We start from the raw sequence: 17,096 nt of genomic DNA on the forward strand, positions 1-17,096 counted from the left end.
TATAACCCACATATCATGCAGAAAACATACTCTAAAAGATATTTAAAAAGAGCAACCTGTATGCTTTCTAACTCCAAAACATAAGACCAATCGAAAGAAAAACTTGGAGCTGAGAATAACCTGCATTTACTCTCAGTTTTACCTTTTAGTGAGCTGTGCATTTCCGACTCACTGGTGTGATGACGTGTGCCATTCATGTACTTTCACATGTAACCCGTAATGACTTATATAAACAACAAAGATTGCTTAATCAAACAATATATTTATAATATTATTCAAATATTAAATATACAGCACAACCTACATTACTTCTCTGCAGGCTGTAAAATATTTTTAACTTTCCTTAAGAGTTTGTAGGACCCCATAAGCGAGGAGCTTGAGAAAACCAATGAACTAACTCAGTAGCTTACACCAATGAGTAACAGCATAGAAAATTACTACCAGTTTACTTATACAATCAAAACTCAAGAAAATCCTGAAACAAAGGAAAAATTATAGAAGAATTGAATAGCCCTGGTTACGAATGGTAATCAACAATCTTGCATGTCTGGCAATGTTCTCTTAAAAGAAAAAGCAGTCAGTTGGAACATTGAAGGGGCTGCTCTTGAAACATCAACTAGTTCTTTTACAGTACATAGAACATAGAAAATTATGGCGCAGTACCCACCCTTCAGCCCACAATGTTGTACTGACCCTATAACCTATTCTAAGATCAATCTAACCCTTCCCTCCTACATACAGTAGTCCTCCACCCTTCTATCATCCAATTGCCAATCTAAGAGTCTCTTAAAAGCCCCTAATGTATCTGCCCCTACCTATACCCTATATTGACTGTTATTATTAAGATGTAAACATTGTAATGAAGCAATGTCAGTTTGCAGTCAATACTTTAGACAAGATAAAAGTGGCGTCAATTCATACCGGGTACAGAAGGCATGTTGTACTGTATTGGGTTGTGTCATTTGGTATCTTGTTAAATGCAAATCCAGGGATTACCTTTTGCCTCAATAAACAATTCAATTGGTCTTATAGCATGGAATGATTCAACCCCTCTGACAGCTTTAGCGAATTAATATATATTCCTTTAATGTATTTTACACCAGAAATATTTCATAAATGATGTCAGATAAAATGAGATTCAATAAAACTCGAGTTGGTCTGTGCTCTCCATTGTTTTGTGTTGGGAGCTGTGAGGAGCAGGGCAAATACTGGGAAGTGTGAGACATGATAATTCCACTGGAAGTATTTACAAAGTAGTTTGTAAAACAATGAAGTGGGCACTGCGAGGTATTAGCTCCTGAATAATGCAATGCTTTACTTAGGTACCCACACCAAAAGATAAAATACACACCTGGGGATTCTGTGATTACTGCTTCCGTCAGCAATACCCAGCCTTCCTAAGATTCATGCAACATTAGGGGATGCAGGACTAGCGCTGCCAGACCAGCCCTTCAACCGAAGCTTCCTCCCTTCACCGATCCTTCCTCTATACTGAAGAAATCAAACTACCATTTTTCAGGACACCTGCACCCAATCCACAAGGGCAACCCTGAGTCCTTGGTGGCCAGTCGCTTTTTCCCATCCCACTGGGTTCTCTATTATTTCCCTCCTGAACTGCTCCAACACCGGCTGAGGAGACAGCACTTATCCTCCCACTCAAAATCAATCATTATCCAAGTACGTCCTTGTCACCCTATTCGACCTTGAGATTCAGCTTCTTGCAGACACTCACAGAAAAATAAAACAGGTTTCAATAAGTACATTTGATGGCAGAGAAATGTATTCAATATACATCCTGAAATTCTTTTTCAGGACGTACAATAGAATTTATGAAAACTAAACATAAACAAAGACTAACAACTAATGTGCAAATGAAGACAAATTGAGCAAATTTTAAAATAAATAAGAATGTAGTTATATATAATAGAGTGGATTACAGTTAATTGGGGCGCATCTGGACTTGTACACTTTAAAGAGTTTGCCCCTTTCAGCTGAAGATTCATGAAAAGAGCTGAAAAGGTAGAAAAATGACAAACTACTGATTAACTGGGTAACGAGTTGTGTATTTAAATGAAAAACAGAACAAATTTGAACAATATTATAAAACTGTGTGTTTGCTCCTAATAGTTATCAATAGAGGAATTGCTGCTGCCGCGTTTTCATGGTTGACTGGGAATGAACAGAGTCAGCACAGACACAGACACGGACAATGGACTACTTTCATACAATGCTTTTGACTATTGCATTCTCCACATCTTCATTTTCTTGCAACATGCAAGATCATTGTTGATACCTTCAAATTATTTGTAATTCCAACTGTTGAAGTAGGGGAACCATCTCATTTTCACTCCCGGCCATTTCCGGCATTTCCAAGCCTGAATGCCTGAAACCACAGTGAGTAAAACAGATCTGAATTGTCTTACTGTTTATTTCTCACCAACTATCAGTGACAAAAATCACTGCTTTCTGAACACAAGCACGCTGACACTATTTAAAAACAGATTGCTCTAAGCATAGTGTAGTGACTAATGGTTATGCAAGTGCACACATCTGACACTAGTTAGAAACTGTTCAGCGACAGTCTCCTGGGCCAATTAAGTGGCAGAATGTCCCAAATCAACAAAGGGGATCTTGGCTATTTTCTCGATTGGTCTTTGTTCTTTAAGAGTTATCCCAGATAAGTGGCTGTACCAATTAACGGATGGCTCAATTAACCAGAATCTAGTATACTAAGAACATGAGTTGTAGTGTCATTGAAAGTGAGTCCATGGGTTGTGGAATCAATTCAGAGTTGAGGTGAGTGAAATTATCCACACTAGTTCAGGAGCCTGGTGATTGTGATTGGCTCCATTACACCCTTCTAAGATCAACAGTGAATTCAACAATTTCAAAAATAATCCAAGTTTATGTCCCACATTTTGAGTATTCTGTTTCTCCCCCTTCCATCTCAACGGTCTTTCATGAGAACTGGGAAAATAATAAATATAACAGATATCTTGAGCTGCAGAGAAACTGAGGAGGGGCAGAGGAATCAAACGGAATGGGTGGAGAGAAGATGGACCAGTTGAGATAGAAAGACACAAGTGATGCTGTTGCTGGCTGGAAGAGGGTGAGAATTGTTCTTGGGACAAAGCAAAGCTCATCTCTGCTCCTGCCTCCACCAACCACCTGCACTGCACTCCCCACCGTTTGGTTTACACCATTCTCACTCTTCTCATCAGGATGAATCTCCTTACACCTCTTTTGTCAGTTACATATCCACATTCTTCCTTTAATCCCATTGGCTCATGTTAAAATTGGCCATCCAAAATTACAATCATTGTGAAGTATCAAGCTGTAAGTACAAAGCAGAGGAATTTTGGAACTAAGGTTAGTGACTTTAGCTGAAATTGTCATAAGATTTTTATCAACCTTTCCTATTTTAGAGTTGCACCTAATATTCTTAAAGAGATGAGCTTAATTATTTTTTTGCACTTTTTTCTATACCACTGATTTTACTTGAGGCACCAGATTCTTTTTGGTTTGTAACCCTATTGGTTTTTGAGTAAACACTGAGACGGGCAAGGAACACAACGGGATATGGGCGGAGAAATGGCAGATGGAGTTTAACCCGGCCAACTGTAAAGTGTTGCACCTTGGGAGGTCAAATGTAAAGAGACAAGACACTGAGAGCCAGATCCTTAGTGAGATGCTCACATATAACATTTTGGCACAATGACATATGCCATTCACATACATCTTACATATAACCCTAGGTGAATCATATCAACAATCAAAGAATATTTAATCAAACAATGTATTTACAATGTGTCCAAAATATTAAATACACTACACTTAATAGTGTAGGTGAGCAGAGGGATTTTTGGGTCCAAGTTCATAGCTCTCAGAAGCTGGCTACACAGGTTGACAGGGTGAGTAAGAGGACATACGGCATGCTTGCCTTTACTAGTTGAGGCATTGAGTTGAAAACTCATGAAGTTATGTTGTGGCTTTATAAAACTCCAGTTAGACGGCATCTGGAATATTGCATACAGCACCGGTCGCCCGCTATAGGAAGGATGTTAAAGCTTTGGAGAGGGTGCAGGAGAGAGTTACCAGGAGAGTGCCTAGATTAGAGGGCATGCAAATGAAAGGTTGGCCAAACTTGGGTTGTTTTCTCTGGAGTGCCGGAGAATGAGGAGAGATCTAATAAAGGTTATGAGAGGCATAATAGATTGAGTAGACGGGCAATATCTTTTTCCAAGGATTGAAATATCTAATACCAGGGAGCATGCGTTTAAGGTAAGAGGGGGTAATTTCAAAGGAGATGTGAGGAGCAAGATTTTACACAGGGAGTGGTGGGCACTGCCTGGGGTAGTGGCAGAGGCAGAAATATGAGACACTTTAAAGGGTCATTTAGATAGGCACATGGATGTAAGGAAACTGAAAGAAAAGGGACATTGTGTAGGCAGCACACACAAAATGCTGGTGGAACACAGCAGGCCAGGCAGCATCTATAAGGAGAAGCACTGTCGACGTTTCGGGCCGAGACCCTTCGTCAGGACGGACGAAGGATCTCGGCCCGAAACGTCAACAGTGCTTCTCCTTATAGATGCTGCCTGGCCTGCTGTGTTCCACCAGCATTTTGTGTGTGTTGTTTGAATTTCCAGCATCTGCAGATTTCCTTGTGATTGTGTAGGCAGAAGCGATTAGTTTAGTTGGCCATTTGATTACTCATATAATTGGCTCAGCACAGCAGGCTGAAGGGCCGGTTCCTGTGCTGTACTGGTCTATGTTCCAGTTTCCTCTGCAGGCTATTATAATAGCACCAAGCAGCTGTTTATCGTGATTCGAATTTAAAATGCATCCTCAGCAGATTTTCCAATGGAGCCTCTTGCATTGATTTTGGCCAGTTCTGACTGATAACTTCTCTGTCAGATTACATGCTGTCCTATAAATCTGGTGTCCCAGCTAAACAGGTGCCTGGTGCATAAGCTGAAAGGCAGCTGAACTGTGGCAGATAAAGGCGCACCACACACCATGTGTGTCCGTTTATACTTTGTGGGAGAGGGAAACGGGCGAGGGGGGTGGGGGGAGATGGATGTGAGAGGGAGAGGGAGTATGTGTGTGAGAGCAGAAGAGCAAAAGTGTGAGAATGCAAGAGTGCAAGAGAGTGAGAGAGGAGTGTGAGCAAGCGTATGAGTGCGAGTAAGAGAGAACGTGAGGGAGTGTGCGAGAATGTGCACAAGAGAGTATGTGAGTGTTTGAGAGTGTGCAAGTCTTTGTGAGTGACAAAGAGAGTGTGGGTGAGTGAGTGTGGGAGAATGAGAGAGTGAGAGACACACACAATTACAGAAATGATAAGTTGCATCTGGAGAATATCAATAGACTTAAAAATGCAAAGGGGATTTTACAGAGAACATTTCCCCATTATATATTGAGCAAAACACATCACCACAAAACTATTCCAAGTAATATAAAACACTAATTTGGACGCTCCATGGAGACTTCCAGGCAGCAAATCCAATCTCCGATCCTGGCGATCATTCACCACCCTTTCCCTGAACAGTTGTCCAGCTTTAGGCTTAGAAATGGCAATTGTAACCCTATTCCTCAAAACAGTGAGAATGCCCTTTCAAGTTTTCAAATTGTTAGTCATGCAAGAATGTCATCAAATATCACACAATAAGCCCTATGTTTTCTATTCAAACAAAACATTGGAACAACCATTTTTTTCTACTGGAGTTCCCATGATCTCATTTTATTAATAAATGTATTAACTAAAAATTCAGCAGAATATCTAGACAGCTTAAGCCAACACTAAAACATCACATGTAACAAATAATTACTTCTCAACTTTTATAAAAATCTTGGTTTTCGGAATCTGTCCACAGTCGCAGCTGAGAAACATCTATAGAAAAGGGAAAGAATGAAATCTAGAGGGCAAACCTAGACATAGGGATCACTGGAAAGATAGAAACTGCCAATACAACTATTCTTCACTGGACTTGCTTACTAAGCATTTTCTACACAGAAAAATGCATTCAGAGATTCACATAATGCTGCATTTTGTGCGCAGAGGCTGCAAGATTGAAATGCTTGCTTGGGCCTTTTCAGACAGAACAACGTAGCACATTCAAAACTCAAACTGGACATCAACTTTCGCATCAATGGCAGATCAAGCCTTGCCTCCAACATTTCGAAAGTTAAATTAAAATGTGCAGCATTGTCTTCAGCAGCACACACTCTGACAGAATCAGGATTGTGGAACTCAGGTAGGTTACTGTGGGAAGAAAATATCCGAATAATTCTAAAATTTTCATAAGAAGAAAACCATTCAGTTCAACAGTCACCAAATTATTTGATGGAACTGAGTTCAGCTGAAAAGTCTAATAATCATAACAAAAATTGGGTGCCACTGGAATGTGTTAATTGCTCCTCCCTAATTGCCCACGTGAGGGCGGTAGTGAGCAACTTTCAACCTTCGCAGCCTGTAAAATGACAAGTGCTCCCGCAGTTACTGTAAATTGGAAGTCTTAGGACTTTGATCCATTACTGACAAAAGAATAACTTCTAAGTCAGGATGGAGTTCATCTTGGGAGTGCTGCAGTCTCCAAGCCTATGCTGCCCTTGTTCACCTAGGGAGGAGATGTTCAAGATTTGGCAGGGACTGCGGGAAAAACTTTCAGTAATTTGAAACGCTGGAGGAACCCAGCAGGTCAGGCAGCATCTAAGGAAATGAATCAACAGTCGATGTTTCAGGGCGAGGCACTTTATCAGCACTGGAAAGGACGATGTTAGAATAAGAAGGTTGGGGGAAGGGATGGAGGACAAGTTAGAAGATGATAGATGAAGCCAGGTGAGTAGGTGTTGGGGGGGTGGGGGTTGGTGGAGAGATGGAGTAAGAAACTGGGAGGTGTTCGGTGGAAAAGGCTGGAGAAGGGGGAATCTGATAGGAGAAGGCAGTGAACCACGGGAGAAAGGGAAGGAAAGACACCAGGGTGAGTTGATAGACAGGTGAGGAGAAAAGAAGAGGCAAGGGGGACCAAGAGCAGGGAATTGAAGAATAAAGAACACGGAAGGGAAAATAATTACAAGGAGAAACTGATGATCATGCCATCAGATTGGAGGCTACCCAGATGTGTTGCTCCTCCAACCGGAGAGTAGCCTCGTCGTGACGGTAGAGGAAACCACGGACTGACATGTTGAAATGGGAATGAGGGTTGGAATGAAAGTGGTGGGCCAATGGAAACCCTACTTTTTACAGATGGAGCAAAGGTGCTTGACAAAACGGCCCCCCCATTTACATTTCCTAGGTAAATGCTTTTTTCCACTGTTACGTAATGGAAGAATTACTGTACTTGGAATTGAAGTACAGGTTGTTTCCGGACTACAGCAGAGTTCCATTCCTGTGAGATTTCCATAACCCAAACCATTTGCAAGTTGGAAGTGTAGCCACAAACCAAGTTCCCTCCCAGCAGAAGATGCCTACACTCCTGTAGTGATTGGCAAATATATTTCATATTGTATTCAAATCGTATTCCATTTGGGTAGCTTCCAACCTATGGCATGAACACTGATTTCTCTAGCTTCTGGTAATTTCTCCACCTTCTATCTTTTTTTCCATTTCCCATTCTGTTTACCCTCTCATACTTTCTCTTCTCACCTGCCCATCACCACTCTCTGATACCCCTCCTCCCTACTATTCTATGGCCCACTGTCGTCTCCTTTAGGATTCTTCCTTCTTCAGCCCTTAACCTCTTCCACCTATCACTTCCCAGTTTCTTACTTCATCCCTCTCTTCCACGGCAGATGGAAGAATGATTTGAGACAATATAAAGACCCTGAACCATTCCTCACCCCTATCTCCATGATCTCAATATTCCAGGCCCATGATAGTCCCAAACCCTCACATGCATTGAGATGAATGCTCTTAGCGCCATGATCCTCTGGTGGTTGTATAATCCCATCAGCCCACATCCCCAACCATGTCTGTCACCTTCACCCTCAGGCCTTGACTGACTAATGAACCCCCATCTCCCCTGCCAGTCCTGATCCTCCCTGCAGTCTTATCCCTTTTCCATGACCTCTAACTTTGACCCCACCACACTGGTCCAATGCTTCTTAAATTGTCTGTCCTCTTTCTACTGGGACACCAGGACAGTAATTGGAATTGAGTCCTGCCCACAATCTCTCTCCCAAATCCCCGGACTCCAGCGGTACATTTTCCATTGGACTGAAGGCCTTGGGGCACAGTCCATGTCTGAAATGGATGAATGCACCACATTGCAACGCTCATTTAGGCAATTAATCTCAAGGCCCTGCTTATGTGAATTTCATCTGGACGTTTTGCAATCATACCATTTATATATGGGATTGGTTCACTTTGTTAGAATGCATTTTACATTCAACATTGCAGAGCTTTTGGAACCCAATACACAATACCAAATTGGTTGAATTACTTTGGAGTTTTGTCAATTTCCCTGCTGTGTTAATTACAGTAACCACAGATCTCTCTGCTTTTCCACACATTCACACCCATTAGATAATAAAAGCCGAAAAAATCAGCTTCAAGTAAAACATGAAGTGACATACAGTTAACAAGTTAGCAGACGTGGTCGACAATTTCATTCCAGAAATCTCACTTATGGAGATAAAAAAAGGTGAAACGACCCTTTGGCAACAAAATAAACACGAGGGCTATTGTAAAGACATGACCCAGAAACACAGATTGGTTTAGTGAGGTTGAGAGCAGTACATTTCAGATGAACTATAACTGACTAGCATCCACAGAGATCTTAAAGAATACCTTGGTCTCAAGTAAGCTGAATCTAGTGGAACCACAGGGGAAGTCTGGCCTTCTGAAGTCCATTATTTAGGATGAGGTTATGGGGAAATTGGAAGCACATGGTAGAATAGGACAAAGTCAGTATGGGTTTCTAAATGTGGTGGGGGGGGGGCTCTTAGAGGGAACAACAGGCAGGATAAACAACGGAGAGTCAGTAGATGTTGTTTACTTGGATTTTCAGAAGGCCTTTTGACAAGGTGCTGCACAGGAGGCTGCTGAGACCCCATAGTATTACAGGAAAGATACTAAGATGGCTAGAAGGCAGCACGAGTGAATCTGCAGATGCTGGAAATAAATAAAAACACAAAATGCTGGCAGAACTCAGCAGGCCAGACAGCATCTGGGAGGAGTGACTCCTGATGAAGGGTTTCGGCCCGAAACGTCGTCACTGCTTCCTCCCTTAGATGCTGTCTGGCCTGCTGAGTTCTGCCAACATTTCGTGTTTTTAAGATGGCTAGAAGATTGGCTGAATGGCAGGAGGAAGAGAAGGGGAATAAAGGGCTTTTTCCTGGATGGCTACCAGTGATTAGTAATTTTCGACAGGGACTAGTGTTGGAACTGCTCATTTTCACATTATATGTAAATGATTTGGAAGACAGAATTAATTGATGGCTTTGTGGCCACGTTTGCAGATGATACAAAGATAGTGCTGAGGAAGCAGAGAGTCTGCAGAAGCACTTAAATTGGGAGAATGGACAAAGAAGTGGCAGATGGAACATATGCACTTTGGTAAAAGACATAAAGGTTTAGACTTTTCTGAACAGGGAGGAAATTCAAAAAGGAGAGGAGCAATGTAACTTGGCAGTCCTCGTATAGGATTCACTGCAGGTCCAGTCGGTGATAAGGAAGGAAATGTAATGTTAACATTTATTTTGAGAGGACCAGAATATAGAAACAAGGATATAGTGCTGAGGCTTTTCAAGGCATTAGTCAGACTACACTTGCAGTATTGTGAGAGTTTTGAGCCCCTTATCTAAGAAAAGATGTCCGGGCATTGGAGAGGTTCCAGAGGAGGTTCATGGGAACGATTCCAGGAATTAAAGGGTTAATGTATGAGGAGTATTTGATCGCTCTGGGCCTGTAGTCACTGGAGTTTAGGAGGAGGGGGGGGGGATCTCATTAAAAGCTCTCAAATATTGGAAGGCCTAACTAGAGTGGATGTTTCCAATAGTGGGTGAGTCTAGGACCAGAGGGCACAGCATCATAATAGAGGGACATCAATTTAGAATAGAGATGAGGAGGAATTCCTTTAGCCAGAGGGCAGAGAATCTGTGGAATTCATTGCTACAGATGCCTGTGGAGGCCAATCATCGGGTATATTTAAAGCAGAGGTTAATAGGTTCTTGACTAGTCAGGACATTTAAGGTGTTTTTTGAGGGGGGGTGTTAAAAATGGAGAATGAAGAATAAGGATTAATGAATCGGACATGTTGGAATGGCAGAGCAGTCCTGATGGGCCAAATGGCCCAATTCTTCTCCTTTGTCTTATGGTCTCATTACAGACAGTCAAAGACTTGTGAAAGTTACATCATGTCTAATTGGCTTAATCCAAATTCAGTCAGTGTTATTGGGGGAAAACTTGATGAAAAAAGCTTAAGAAGAGGTTGGAAAATGTGTTGAATAACACTGCTAAGGCAGAGAAATAAAGAGAATGCAAATCCATGAGAGGTGAGGAACAGAAACACACCTAGTTCAGATGACTGGCTGACCACCTAGTGGGGATTCGGTTGGCATTAAAAACAAAGGAACTTTTTGGGACCTCTTTTGCCTCCTGTTATACGTTTGATAGGGTGTATGTGATGTCCAGAGAGTGACAGCATCTCTGCTGAAGGGGCTTGCCATGCCCATTCTGGGGCAGTTTAAACACTTTTGGTCTCCACAGGCGATGGCTCTCACCTGTGGCTCCAAGTAACAGACACTGGTTCTTCAGGCAGGCTAAAGCAAGTAAGGGTAGCCACCAGGTCTTATACCCTGGTGAGGTAGGGCCATGCCAATCTAGTGAAATCAGCTCTGGTGACTGGGTGGATGACGTCAATAGTGAGACCCAATGACCATGAAGGTGGTTCTCCAATGTTTCATGGAGAATGATGGGCATAATGAGGCACAGAAGTAGTCATGGTTATCCACTGCAATCAAGGGGGACCCCAGTTCTGATGACGAGCTGTACCACTGGACCTGGACTTGAGGTCGAGAGACTGGAATTGCTGCAGTGCCACAGCTTTTCCGCTTTTAAAAAGGTTTCAAACTGTCATTGTCAGATACAACAGACAACCAGTCAATCATAGGTTTGATATCTTCCTTTCAGTTGTGTCTTCTGAGTTTTTTTTTGAGTAATTTCATTTCAGCACCACTGCTTTGGAAAGGAGTAGAAGAAAAAGTAGAGGAGGGGAAAAGGCAAAATAAGAAACGAGTAGCATTGCAAGTGGGAACGAGAGATGTATGTGCGGTGGGTAATACTTAATATCACATGGTCTGAACGATGCAACTCAGCCTGCCACTAAATGGGAGCCAAGGAAAATAACATAGGACAACCACAAAGGAATGAATGAAAAATAAATTAAATGCTGGGAATCTGAAATGGAAACAAATAATTCTGGGAAAATTTAAGTCATTTGTGAAGAAAGATGCTACCTAAAACACAAATGCTTTGTGCTCTTAGCTGCTGACAGAAAAATCAAGCTCACTTACTTTTATGTGGAGCTTAGCAGGAAGAAATGCAAGACTTGGAATGGAGGAATTTGAGATAATTCAAAACCACAGGGTCAGAATATTAGACGCAAGCCTCTGGAGACAAGTTCAGGTCTCAGGCAAGCCCAACATAAGGAATGCAGATCTATTCCCCTCAAAATATCAATCTTATAAACTATTGAATATTCTCCAGGGTTCTTTGCAAAGAGGGGGTGGTAAATTATAATGACAAAGGAAAAGTCTTAATGAGATCTTGACAAAACAAAAGAGACCAGGAATTGCACAGATAGTTTGTCAAATTCCACCAGAAAGTGTTCTGGCAGAAATTTACAATTCAGACCTAGACAATTTGGCCTGTGTTTGCACTTATCATGAGGCGCTGTCTTAAACCCTCCAGAATCATAAAATGATCCACACCAGGAGGCCACCCATCAAGTGCACGCATGTTCCCCCCCCCCCCCCCAAGGAGCAGACATCTCTCATTCTCTATCTTAGCTTTTGCCACATTCACTCAGTGGCCATTTTATTAAGCACACCTGCTCATTAATGCAAATATGTAATCAGCCAATCATGGTGCAGCAACTCAATGCATAAAAGCATGCAGACATGGTCAAGAGGTTCAGTTGAGTCCTGAGCAAACATCGGACGGGGGAAAGAAATGTGATCTAAGTGACCTTGACTGTGGAATGATTATTGCTGCCAGAAACCGCTGACCTCCTGGGATCTTCATGCACCAAGGTCTGCCGAGTTTAGAGAGCAGTTTGAAAAAGTGGGTGCCAATTCTGACAGTGAAAACCCCTTGCTAATGAGAGAGGTCAGAGGAGAATGGCTGGATTGTTTCAAGCTTGACAGTAACTCAAAAACCCATGTATTACAACAGTGATGTGCAGAATGGCATCTTTGAATGCACAACACAGCAAACTTCGAGGTGGACAGGGCTATAGAAGCAGAAGACAAGAGGCGTCTAATAAAGTGGTTACTGAGTGTGGATCTTTATATTTCCTACTTTTACAAATTAATCTAATGCTTTGAAAATTACTTGAGTTCAGGTTGTGCAATCCAGATCACAGCTTGACACAATTTATTTATTTTCTTCAAGCAGACTTCTTTTACTGTTTACCGTATGCCCATGTTCTCTGTCCTTTCTTCACATTTAAACAACTTATTTGTTTCCTCTAATGCATGCATGATCTTTAATATTGCTGCTAAATCTTAATTTAACATTTTTGGATCTGAGAACCAGTTGTTTCTTTATTCTTGTCACAAGTTGAAACTTTTTATTTTGTACTGTTCAATTAAATTTAATTTGCATCCTCTTTTAAGCCTTGGCATCTTTTCCAATTTATAGTGCATAGAATTGGACAGCTGGTCTTAACCAGGAAATTTGGCTATGGTTTTCTTATTTTCCTCTTTATTCTTCTTTCAACAACAGACCACATTGGTTGTTGGAAGATAAATGGTTCATCAGGGCTGATCTGGTCTCAATCACAAAAATCCAGTGGTGCATGCCAGAACCTCTCATTTCTCTGCATCCCCTTTCAAATCAAATCTCCCCATCACTGAAAATATGATTTCCTTTCATAATTTTAAAACATCGCTGTACACTATCTGTATTCCTGGTGTTCAGTTGAAATCAAGTCTTCAGTAATTTATTTGTGATATGGAAATTCCAGGAAAACTGCACTGCAAAGTTTTCATCAGCTTCAATATTTATAGCTTTTGCTTTACAGACACAAAATTAACCTTTTCTATATGGTGGTACCTCCAAGTCCAGTGGACCTAAACCCCTCAACTATAACACATTTTACTTTATTAATGCATTATTTAAAATAAGATGTCACATCATATATATTTAATGGTTAGAATTCAATCTGGCACTTTGCATCATTTCTACCCTCTCCTTAGTATCAGTCTGCTTTCTGACCACCTTCTTGTTGTGGCTTCAGACACCAATAATATTAGAAGAAACAATTGATGGAAGGTACAGTCAAGTGTGGATAAGCACAGCTCCAATGCCACATTCAAGCTTGAAGATAATACCACTGTCGTAGGCTGAATCAATATATTGGAGGGATATTGAAAATCTGGCTGAGTGGTGTCATAACAACAACCTTACTCAATGTCAGCAAGAGCAAGGAGCTGATTATTGACTTGAGTAGCAGGAAACTGGAGGTCCATGAACCAGTCCCCATCAGGATGGAGAGGGTCAGCAGCTTTAAATTCCTGTGTTATCATTAATGTTTATTAAGGTGATTAAAAATGGTAGTAAGTGGTCTACTGAAAGATTTCAGAATTTGGAACTTTGGCAGTGTAAAGCACAACACAAATGAGAGTGAATGAATGGGTTAGAAATGGAAAGAGTGTAGTTTTATTACCAGAGATAGAATTTGAAATCAAGTTGCCAGTGTAAATAGCTGGTATTAAACAGTTTATCCAAAGCAACTTGAATTACAAATACATTACTTAAAAGCATAAACTGAAAAAGCTAAGTGAAATGCATTCTGGGCATTTCAGTTATATTATATTCTCTCTCTCTCTCTCTCTCATACATATACACAGAGCCCCCCAGCATCTATTATGGCAACAAATAGCTTTGTAAATGGAAAACATGCACCACATAGGTGCAATGGTGTTGCAGCAAAAAAAATTGTAAAATGATTTTTCTTAAGGAATTATTTTCTTAAAATGAAAGGAAAATCTGAAGAGTGATAACCCTCAAAACCAAATGCAGATATGCACAAGTGAGGGAGCCTTTCACAAAAAGAACACTTCTAGAAAACAAGTAAGCCTTGATTATTGACTTTAAATTATTGTTGTAGTCAAATGGATGGGGTTTACATGTCAGCTTTGATCTCATTGAAAGGTGGAGGAAAAGCCAATGGCATATACCCATTTTCACAACCAAATTAGAATGTGTCAATTGGGAGTGGAATTTATTGAAGAACTATTTCTTGGACTGTTAAGAAACGCCACGATAGTGTTGAATGTTAGAACAGGTTTGAGAAGTTTATTTCCTGTTCTCATTTATTTTCTTCTATTAATAATTCATGGGCAGAACATCAGATTTTTATTAACTAAATCAGTGATTGATTGACATTCTAACCCTGGTCAAAGGATCCAAAACCATTAATAACCTTTTTCAGGCAAGTGAGGTCTCTTTTCTGTTAAGGACTACTGATACACCAACCAAGGATACAGAAAGTTAGACTCAGGAGGTAATCTGCCAGGCTTGCTTTAATGCGGTTGATTTCGGCAACCATTTTATTTGATAATTAAAGATAAGATGAAAAAAGGGGAAGGGACATTTCCCATTATATACTGGAGTATTTTAGTGAATATACCAAGAGCAGGATCCATAATGAGGATTGAGCAGATATACACTAAGTTTCAACATTAATTTTGTATTATATGAAGTGGTTTCATGTATGCAGTTTAACAATAATGATTATTTTATACCCTTTTACTTTAGGGTTTCAGTCTGACTGCAGAAGAAATAGCAAAGACTTGAACACTATTCTTTACTCAAAGTTCCCTAATGAGCTTTATGTTTGAGGTAAAGCCTGAACACATCATTGTGACCGTTTCCTTCAGAATAGCAGAAGGTGTAATTTTTTTAAGAACCCAAACAAAAGAGAGCAAAGAATTCCTTCTCAATATAATTTTTTTCTTCAGATACATAATGATAAAGTTGTAATAACATAAATTAATTCTAAAGACTGACAAGGACAACCCAAGAGATTTCATTTGCCCCCAGGAATGGACCAAAACCCACTAAATGCAAAAATATTCAATTGCAAGTATCATATTCCGGGCCTTGCCAAGAAAAATATACCTAGACAAACCAATTTTCAGGAAACATTTTAATAAATAGCCTAAGCAAATTCATTTTGTTATTTTTATTGAATATTAAATATTAAAATTTCAATGTTTTGATACGACTTGCAAAGGTGACAACACAGTGTGCGTACTTATTCATCCACTACAATTTCTATTAAAACACACTGCCAGAGCTTATTTTACACACAATAATCCCTATGGGATGAAGTTGCATCAGTTCTACAATATTCAGGGTAGTGAATAAATACAGTTGAAACAATTTCTAAAATATGTAGAAAGCAAGCAGGATTGTTACATCTTCCCAGCTGTTGAAATCCAACAGCAAATGATAGTTTAGGGCTTGCTTTTACTATTCAACTAGGGCACATCTGATACAAAACATGTAACTAAGCAAAGAATGCTTTACATCCAAAATTAAGGACAGAACGAGTTAGAAAATATGGTTTTCCGCCATTTTTAGTCTTAATACAAGCTGCAACATATTTATCAGTTAAGCAACAGCAACTATGTAAATCACATCTAACTTTATAAAAAATTAACAGTGTGGGTGATGTAATTTGTTGTCCAATCACAACCATAATATATTTCACAACTATTTCCTGGTAAAACTGTGTGCCAAACAGAGCACAGAAAATTTTAAAGGTACAATGCGACTTTAAAGTGAAACATACCCAGCAGTCCAAACTTTATACTGTTTATTTCATCTGAAAAAAATAGTATTAACTCAATACCATCAATGTGAAATCCATGGCTTCATTTTTTTCCTTTTATTTAAGAAAAATAAAAGTAAATAGATTTGAAGGTACTGTCAGAATATTTGGTAAAATGTCTGCTGGCAATTGTTGCTCTTGTTACAAAAAGAAGAATTCTAAAGAAGAAATCAATTATAGTAGAAGAGAGCACTGTGAAAATAAAGCCAATTGAGTACCAAAACCAAGGAAATGAAAATGATCTCACTGCCCAAATACATTTTAATGTATGAATGTATATATTCTCTTGAATGTATGGACACCTAGCTTTAATTGTTTAGAGCTTCAAAAGACAAAGTCTCGACAATTAAACTGCACATTATATATGACATCAATTTTGCAAATGATGAGCAAAAGAGGTTAAGACTCAGGTAACTGGCTAGCTCAATACTGGCTTGGGATGGGAGATGGGAAGAGGGAAGGGCAGTAGATGTCATTCTACCAAATGAACAAAATACGGTATTAAAATACACACACACACTTCTACTCCCACTCCCCAAAGATCTTGTCAGCAATTTGAGGAACAATATATGGTTGTAAATTTATTATACAAATTTAGAATTTCCCAAAGGTGTTACTAAGAACTGCAGACAGGGCACAAGGTGATCAATATTTAAGGGTAAAAGTGGATGGCCAGTCTATTTAAAAGACAAATCTGTCATTGAAAGCAAATAGCTACTGTGCAAATGGATTTTATTTTTTTAAGTTATCAGCCAAATATGTAAGTCACATCTTTCAATAAAACTAAGAGGCTTGTTATATTGCATCAATTGCATAGTGAATACAATAGACTTAAAAACAGTATGTCTTTTATAACACACAACAGCAAATAAAGACTTGAAACTGTTACATTTTGCTGTTGCAAGTTCCTAATAAAATCATCTGAATATATTTGCATGAATCAATCATTGATGCAATCAGAAAACACTCATCTTTCATTCATCATTTCACTAGCTAAATAGCTTTGAGTTGTAAAGATTTGAACAAACTTGCAGC

The sequence above is a fragment of the Hemitrygon akajei genome, chromosome 10 (assembly GCF_048418815.1).
Source record: "Hemitrygon akajei chromosome 10, sHemAka1.3, whole genome shotgun sequence".
NCBI classification, from domain to species: domain Eukaryota; kingdom Metazoa; phylum Chordata; class Chondrichthyes; order Myliobatiformes; family Dasyatidae; genus Hemitrygon; species Hemitrygon akajei.